The 7,205-nt window shown below is 38.7% G+C and overlaps 1 non-coding gene across 1 annotated transcript; it reads left to right on the forward strand.

The window, feature by feature from the left end:
- Positions 1–3,154: 3,154 nt before the first annotated feature.
- On the forward strand, positions 3,155–3,261 carry LOC111748449 (U6 spliceosomal RNA). Its single transcript, XR_002784165.1, has one exon. It is a non-coding gene; the product is annotated as a U6 spliceosomal RNA (small nuclear RNA).
- Positions 3,262–7,205: the final 3,944 nt, after the last annotated feature.

The raw sequence follows: 7,205 nt of genomic DNA on the forward strand, positions 1-7,205 counted from the left end.
TGTAAAGACCTGGAGTTAGAAAACCAAAAGGGAAGGACAAGCTTGGCATTTCTCAAACTGAAAGAAGTGAAGAAAAAATTCAAGCCTCGAGTTGCAATTTTGAAGGATTCTATGGGCAAAATATTGAACTAAGTAGGAAGCATCCAAAGAAGATAGAAGGAATACACAGAGTCACAGTACCTAAGAGAATTGGTCAAAATTCAACAATTCCAGGAGGTAGCATATGATTATGAACGAATGGTACTGAAGGGAGAAGTCCAAGCTGCACTGAGGCATTGGTGAAAAACAAGGAATTGATGGAATACCAACTGAGATGTTTTAACAAATGGATGCAGCACTGGAAGCTTTTACTTGTCTATGTCAAGAAATTTGGAAGACAGCTACGTGGCTAACTGACTGGAAGAGATCCATATTTGTACCCATTTCAAAGAAAGCAGATCCAACAGAATGCAGAAATTATCCAACAATATCGCTGATATCATATGCAAGTAAAATTTTGCTAAAGATCACTCAAAAGCGGCTACAGCAGTATATAAACAGGGAACTTCCAGAAATTCAAGCTAGATTCAGAAGAAGAAGTGGAATGAGGGGTGTCATTGCTCATGATCAGATGGATCCTGGCTGAAAGCAGAGACTACCAGAAAGATGTTTGCCTTTATTTTATTGACTATACAAAGGCACTTGACTGTGTGGATCATCACAAATTACGGATAACATTGCGAAGAATGAGAATTCCAGAACACTTAATTGTGGTCATGAGGAACCTATACATAGACCAAGAGACAATCATTCTAACAGCACAAGGGGATACTGCATGGTTTAAAGTCAAGAAAGGTGTGCATCCAGTTTGTATTCTTTCACCATACTTATTCAATCTGTATGCTGAGCAAATAATCCGAGAAACTGCAGTATATGAAGAAGAATGTCGCATCAGGATTAGAGGAAGACTGTCTTGGAAGAAGTACAGCCAGAATGCTCCTGAGACATAAGAATGATGAGACTTCGTCTCACATACTTTGGACATGTTATCAGGAGGGACCAGACCCTGGAGAAGGACATCATACTTGGTAAAGTAGAGGGTCAGTGAAAAAGAGGAAGACCCTCAACGAGATGGACTGACACAGTGGCTGCAACAATGAGCTCAAACATAGCAATGATTGTGAGGATGGCACAGGACAGAGCAGTGTTTCCTTCTATTGTACAGGGGATTGGTATGAGTTGAAACTGACTAGTAGGCACCTAACAACAATAGAAAGGGCTCAATGTAGTATCTGGCACATAGTAAATATATTAAACGTGTTAAATTTCTAACACGTTTGTCAGTCTCCAGTAAAAAGTAGGCAGTCAATTAATGTTTCCAGTTCAATGAAATAAGGTTTTACGTATTTTTCCTGTGACCTATTTTCACTTCCTGTCTCAATCTCTCTGCTTTCTGTCTCCCTTTTCTGACATTAGCTTAAAAAAAGCACCACGAAGATAGCAAATCTGTTCTCTGCGAATTACGATTTATTTTGGATTACCTGCTGTCTCAAGTTTTGGAGCTTTGCCTTTCTCTCTTTCAGTGCAATGAAGACAAAGCTTTCTCCTGCCTGTGTTCAAATCCATCTTCCACTGGCCTGTTGGTTTGTTGCACTGTGTATTGCTGTAATGCTAGAAGCTGTGCCCCAAGAATTTAAAATACCAGCAGAGTCACTCATGGTGGACAGGTTTCAGTGGAGCTTCCAGATTAAGACAGACTAGGACCTGTTGTCAGGAGAGATCAGTCCCTGGAGAAGGACATCATACTTGGCAAAGTACAGGGTCAGCAGAAAAGAGGAAGACCTTCAACAAGGTGGATTGACACAGTGGCTGCAACGATGAGCTCAAGCATAACAACGATTGTAAGGATGGCACAGGACCGGGTAGTGGTTCCTTCTGTTGTGCATAGGGTCGCTATGAGTCAGAACCAACTTGACGGCACCTAACAACAACAACAGGAAGAAGGGGCTGGCAGTCTACTTTTGAAAATCAGCTGATGAAAACTTTATAGATCACAACAAAACATTGCCCAACCTACTGGTTTTGGACAGGTCATCAGGAGGGATCACTCACTGGAGGGGGACATCATGTGTTGTGAAGAAGAGGGTCAGGGAGGGCAAGGGCCTTGGTGAGTAGCAGTCTCAATGATGGACTCGAACATGTTGGTGGTCATCCTCATGCCCAGGACTGGGCAACTTTTTGTTCTGTTGTACATAAGGTCACCATGAGTTGGTGTCAACTTGACAGTATTTATCTGTCTGTCTGTCTATCTATCTATCTCTATATTCAAACCCATAAGCAACAGCTTTGAAATTTTTAAGCTAGCTTTTCAAGAAAAATAACTTAATCTTCCACCAAACAGATAGTCATTAAGCCAGCATCTCATTCCCTTCTTTTGTGGCGCTGGTTTTTTTCTATTAGTGGGTTCTTATGGGAACAGTTAAGCACAATGGGCAGAAAGTAAATTCTTGGAGGAACTAATTTGGTTAGCAATTTCCCTGTCTGCCAGTTGTTGCTTCTAAAAATTGTCTATTTATTATAGCTTGGCTGTTAGAAGTACTCATGATGTGGGACTCAGAGAAGCCATTAGGTTCTTTTGGTGGATTAGGCCTGAAATGTCGAGGGATTTCCCTACTTGGAGCCTTTATGGAATGTACACATTGCTTGCAACAGTGAATAGCCGAAGAAGGGCCTGTCAGGTCATCTCTCTTGTCTGCTGTTTCATAACAGTACATGCCAAGGGGCCATGAGGCAGCTCACCCATATGTTGACTGCCACATGCAAGGTGCCCAGCTCGAGTCCAGTGTGTAGTTAGCCATCCACATCTTATCCCAGCATCCTGCTCAACACAGTCCCTCTAACCCCTTCTAACACTCCTTTCTTGCCTCCTGTGACTAGACAGACTGCATGTTTATAAATCGCATCATGCTGGGTCTGCAATGTTACCTTCATCGGATTTTTGTTTTCTGTCTTAGTGAAGGGAAAAAAACATGATATTTTAAAAATACCTTTTTTGTCCTAGTGGGGGAAAAATATTTCTGAAAGCATTTTTTGAAGTGAACTAGTTTCATTTGCTTTTACAGTAGGATAATACCCCATCAATACTCAAAAATGCTTCCCAGAGAAAATATTTCTCGTGCTCGCTTTGGCAGCACATATATTAAAATTGGAATGATACAGAGAAGATTTGCATGGCCCCTGCTCAAGGATGACACACAAATTTGTGAAGCATCCCATATTTTTTTAGTTTAACTTTAGAAAAATAGAGGTAAATTTTAAGGTAACCACAAAGGAAACTAACAATCCTACACATCAAAATAAAAAAGAAGAAAAACATAAAGACTCAGCACATACAAAATCAACAACAATGAAAAAGATTAAAAGAAAATACATAAAGAAAAATAACTCAGCACAGAAAATTAAGTTGAACAAAGAAACTGTCAACAACACACACAAAAAAAATACATCAAAATGACAGCACTAAACTATAAACTAAAAAAAAAAAAAACTATACCTATCAATAATTACACCGAATGTGAGTGGACTAAATGCACCAGTAAAGACAGAGTGACAGAATGGATTTAAAAAAACTCGATCTGTCTATATTCTGCCTACAAGAGACATATCTTAGACTCAAAGACACAAACTAAAACTCAAAAGGATGGAAAAAATATATCAAGCAAACAACAATTGAAAAAGAGCAGGAGTGGCAATATTGATCTCTGACAAAATAGGCTTTAAAGCAAAATCCACTATAAAGGATAAAGAAAGACACTACATAATGATTAAAGGGTCAATACACCAGGAGGACATCACCATAACAAATATTTATTTACCCAAAGACAGTGCTCCAAAATACATAAAATAAACTCTAACAGCATTGAAAAGAGAAATACACAGCTCAACAGTAATAGTAGGAGACATCAACACACCACTTTCGGTGAAGGGAAGAACATCCAAAAATAAGCTCAGTAAAGATATACCCGGTACCCAGTGCCGCCAAGTCGATTCTGACTCATAGTGACCCTATAGGACAGAGTAGAACTGCCCCATAGAGTTTCCAAGGAGCACCTGGCGGATTCGACAATAGAAGACCTAAATTCCACAATCAACCAACTTGATCTCATAGACATGTACAGAACACTCCACCCAACAGCAGCCAAGTATACTTCCTTTTCCAACACACATCAGACATTCTACAGAATAGGCCACATATTAGGCCACAATGCAAGACTTAACAGAATCCAAAACATCAAAATATTACAAAGCAACTTTTCTGGCCATAAATCCATAAAAGTAGAAATCAATAACAGAAAAAGCAAGGAAAAAAAAAAATCAATTACATGGAAACTGAACACCTTGCTCAAATGAAGGATGGAATAAAATTCACAGACTCAAATGAGACTGCAAATACATCCTACTAGAACCTTTGGGACACGGCAAAAGCAGTGACCAGAGGTCAATTTATAGCAATAAATGCACACATCCATGAAGAAGAAAGGGAAAAATCAAAACATTAATCCTACAACTAGAACAAATAGAAAGAAGCAAAACAAGCCTCAGGCACCAGAAGAAAGTAAATGATTAAAAGTGGAGGAGCAATAAATTAGAGAATTTAAAAAAAAATTGAAAGAGTTAACAAGACCAAAATCTGGTTCTTTGAAAAGATCAACAAAATGGATAAACCGCTGGGCAAACTGACAAAAGAAAAACAGGGGAGGAAGAAAATAACTCAAAAAAGAAATGGGAGGGGCAAAATCACAACAGACCCAACAGGAATTAAAAGAATCATAACAGAATACTATGAAAAATTGTACTCCAACAAGTCTGAAAACCTGCAGGAAATTTCTAGAAACATACTACCTACCTAAACTAACACAGAGTTAGAACAACTAAATAAACCTATAACAGAAGAAGAGATTGAAGAGGCAATTAAAAAACTCCCAGCAAAAAAATGCCCTGATCTTAACAGCTTCACTGGAGAATTCTACCAAACTTTCAGAGAAGAGGTAACACCGGTACTACTAAAGGTATTTCAGAGCATAGAGAAGGGTGGAATACTCTCGAACTCATCCTACGAAGCCAGAATAACCGTGATATCAAAACCAGGTAAAGACACCACCAAAAAAGAAAATAACAGACGAATGTCTCTCATGAACATAGATGCAAAAATCCTCAACAAAATTCTAGCCAATAGAATTCAACAACATATCAAAAAAATAATTCACCATGACCAACTGGGATTCATACCAGGAAGCAGGGATGCTTCAATATTAGGAAAACAATCAATGTAAACCATCACATAAATAAAACAAAAGACAAGAACCACGTGATCTTTTCAGTTGATGCAGAAAAGGCATTTGACAAAGTCCAACACCCATTCATGATAACTCTCAGTAAAATAAGAATAGAAGGGAAATTCCTCAACATAATAAAGGGCATTTATAAAACCCAATGGGCAACATCATCCTAAATAAAGTCTGAAAGCATTCTTCCTGAAGAATGGGAGCCAGGACCTTTATCACCACTCTTATCCAACATTGTGCTGGAGGTTCTGGGCAAAGCAGTAAAGCCAGAAAAAGAAATAAAGCAGATCCAGATTTGTAAGGAAGAAGTAAAAATATCCCTGCTTGCAGATGATATAATCTTATACACAGAAAACCCCAAAGAATCCACAAGAAAACTACTGGAAGTAATAGAAGATTTCAGCAAAGTATCAGGATACAAAACAAACATACAAAAATCAGTTGGATTCCTCTACACCAACAAAGGAAACTTCGAAGAGGAAATTACCAAATCAATAGCATTTACAATAGCCCCCAAGAAGATAAAATGCTTAGGAATAAATCTAGCCAGAGACTTAAAGACCTGTACAAAGAAAACTACAAGACACTACTGCAAGAAACCAAAAGAGGTCTACATAAATGGAAAAACATACCTTACTCATGGATAAGAAGACTCAACATTATGAAAATGTCAATTCTACCCAAAGAGATCGACAGATGTAATGCAGTCCTCATCCAAATCCCAACAACATTTTTTAATAAGATGGAAAAACTTCATATGAAAAGGGAAGAGGCCCGGGATAAGTAAAGCATTACTGAAGAAGAACAAACTGGGAGGCCTCATGCTATCTGATTTTAGAATCTTTTATACCACCACGATAATCGAAACAGCCTTGTACTGGTACAACAACGGATCTATAGAGCAATGGAACACAATTGAGAATCCAGACATAAATTCATCCACCTATGAGCAGCTGATATATGAGCAGCTGTTATTTGACTGAGGCCCAAAGTCCGTTAAATGGGGAAAAGACAGTCTCTTGAACAGATGGTGCCTGTCATAACTGGATATCCACCTGCAAAAAATTGAAACAATACCCATACCTCACACTATGTACAAAAACTAACTCAAAATGGATCAAAGACCTACATATAAAATCTAAAATTATAAAGATCGTGGAAGAAAAAGTAGGAACAATGCTAGGAGCCGTAATACATGGCATAAGCAGAATACAAACCATAACTAACAATGCACGAACACCAGAAGACAAACTAGGTAACTTGTTATTGTTGTTAGGTGCCATTGAGTTGGTTCTGACTCATAGGAACCCAATGTACTACAGAACTAAACACTACCCAGTCCTGCACCATCCTCACAATCATTGTTGTGCTTGAGCCCATTGTTGCAGCTGCTGTGTCAATCCATCTCATTGAAGGTCTTCCACTTTTCTGCTGACCCATACTTTACCAAGCATGATATCCTTCTCCAGGAACTGATCCCTCCTGAGAGCATGTCCAAAGTATGTGAGACGCGGTCTCACCATCCTTACTTCTAAGGAGCACTCTGGTTGTACTTCTTTAAGACAGATTTGTGTGTTGTTTTGGCACTCTATGGTATATTAAATATTCTTTGCCAGCACCACAATTCAAAGACATCAATTCTTCTTCGGTCTTCCTTATTCACTGTTCAGCTTTCACATGCATATGATGTGATTGAAAATACCATGGCTTGGGTCAGGCGAACCTTAGTCTTCAAGGTGACGTATTTGCTTTTCAACACTTTAAAGAGGTCCTTTGCAGCACATCTGCCCAATGCAATGTGTCTTTTGATTTCTTGACTGCTGCTTCCATGGCTGTTGATTGTGGATCCAAGTAAAATGAAATCCTTGACAACTTCAATCT

This window comes from Loxodonta africana, chromosome 4 (assembly GCF_030014295.1).
Source record: "Loxodonta africana isolate mLoxAfr1 chromosome 4, mLoxAfr1.hap2, whole genome shotgun sequence".
Lineage (NCBI taxonomy): Eukaryota > Metazoa > Chordata > Mammalia > Proboscidea > Elephantidae > Loxodonta > Loxodonta africana.